Below are 2,469 nucleotides of genomic sequence, written 5' to 3'. Positions count from 1 at the left end.
GTAGTGCCCAAGCGACTTTCACGAGTTGTGTCAGTAAACGTGTGTGTGATTGGATAAAAACTTTAAAGAAAAGTGTTTTCGATGGAGCGCAAAGAGAGGGTGTGCGAATACATTTCTGCATAGTTCTGCAGAAGTATACTGCCCCCAGTGTGGAATGAGCACATAACTACTGTAACGCCATAAAATCTGATATTTGAGATCATTGTTTGTAAATCCTAACGTCCTTCCTTGACGATAAAAAAAATGTGCCCTTTCTGGAAAATCCAGTTTACCTGGTTGACCAGCTTGGTCAAGATTGACGAGCTTGGTGAGCTGGTTGACAAGCAGTAGCGGTGCGTGCCTCCACTATTCCACTATTAGCCTACAACCTACCCAATAGTTGTGCGCCAAGTACAAATTCGAAACAAAGTTGTAGCATGTATAAAAGCATTTTAAAATACAAATAAGCTTTGGCACTGAACTGGGATCAAGATGTATTTAAATGAACACTTCTTCATGAACAGTTTTGGGGCAGGTGGTCAATGCTGAAATCACTGGCTATTACTCAGACTTGAAGTACATGGAACAATTGTATGGCCTGTAGGCCTACGTCTGAGCGAGGAAAATGTAATGGTTGATGTACAATCACAGAAACAGAAGAGGCAAGCTCATGTAGAACCACAGGAGGCTGCTGAGGGGAGGATGGCTCTTAATAATTCCTGGAATGGAGTAAATGGAATGGTATCAACCACATGGAAACCACGTGTTTAATGTGTTCATACCATTCCAATATTCCATTCCAGGTGTTACTACCTCCCCAATTAAGGTGACACCAGCCACATTGCGACTGGTAGAGATTGCCAGGGGACTAATCTAAAACACAGGTATCATAACCCATAGATGTCAGTTTAGCTCAGCTATGTGCATGACAGCACATGGCGATGGTTAAAATAAAGTGATTTCGGCCTCCAAAGAAAAGTATTTGCATAAGTTCCTCTGACCTATAGATACTACATCAGGCTAACAAGTCTGATGACTATATGATCAAACTAAATTGATTTCTGTGTTAGACGTGGACAATGCTTAGTCTAGGTAGATACATTTAAAATACAACATTTTACACTACAAGGTCTAGCCAAATGTTTCTATCTAGATCCATCTCTTGAGTTTGATTAAACATGTAACCAATATTACCCAATTAACACATATTGACACAGCAGGGCTAATACACAAGAGGCATGAGCTAATGCCGTCATGGCCCTTATGACTGAATGTTTGGACACAAACCCTGGCTTCATACATAGGCACACCCTGCCCTTCACAGCTGAATACACCACTAGACTTATGGAGTCACATGTGCTTGATGTTTTCACTGTCTCTGGGTCAGTTAGCAACCCCACTGGAACAATGTTTTTGCAGAGTGATATGAAGGCTATCAATGGAACACTTTCAAACATCTGTGTGATGGAGACAGAAAACGTCAAGTTGAATCCTCCATTAAGTATTTTCATTGTGTATAAGGTTGTAATGCTTCATAAAACCATTAGATGGCAGCAGTTGCTTAACTTACATTTCCATTTACTGTTATTGAAATGCGCTACCACACTGTTTCTTGATACACATCTAACGTATCATGGTAGATCCGCTCTCCTATACATTTTACTCTGTGTAACATGTGAATACAGCATTGGGAAGATTATAATCCTGAGCCACAACATCTGTACTGCACTAGGTTGGCTCAAGTGGTCTCTGTCATTTATGCCCAAGGATACATCCTTTTTATGCTATTCATCCACTGAAATCAGGTATAATCTAGGCCTACATCAACTGAAAACCATCACTTTTTGGGATAATATAACATGTTCCCTATACCCAAAATATTATTGTATTTATGATAACACACACAAGTGTATAATGGCCAGTTTACTGTGATCATGTCCTGCCCATAACCTGCTTGCCATGATGTCTAGAATGTGTACCAGTCCTCTTACATGATTATGTTATGCCTGTAGGCTATGCCTATGAAGTGATGGCAGGGACTTTCAATAATACGACTGCATCGTGATGTATTGGTAGACATCTTGGGTAGAGTGTCTTCATGTGAGTGTCTCACCGTAGGACCTCATCTGGATCACATTGGTTGACCATTCTCCTCCCTGTGAGGTCAGCCTACAGCCAGGGCCCCTGGCCCAACTGCCACACCAGGCCAGTATCACACCCTTATGGAGGCAGTACAACTAAATTAAAAAAAACAGCCCCACATCAACTTTGTCTTCCTCGTGAGTGTGTGTGTCATGGCAAAGCTCATACTCACTCAAATAAAATATTGTAAACCTAATCTCAGTCCGGATGCAGTCCATCACAGTGTGTGTAAATGAGAGAGATACAGAGAAAAAGAGAGAGAGAGTGCTTGAAAAAGATTGTCAATGAGAGACGTAAGCACTGCATGTTGATCCTTACACTTCCAACATTAAAATTATGATCATAAAA

This window comes from Oncorhynchus keta, chromosome 36 (genome assembly GCF_023373465.1).
Source record: "Oncorhynchus keta strain PuntledgeMale-10-30-2019 chromosome 36, Oket_V2, whole genome shotgun sequence".
In the NCBI taxonomy this organism is placed as follows: Eukaryota; Metazoa; Chordata; class Actinopteri; order Salmoniformes; family Salmonidae; genus Oncorhynchus; species Oncorhynchus keta.
Note: the sequence above shows the minus strand (reverse complement) of the source record.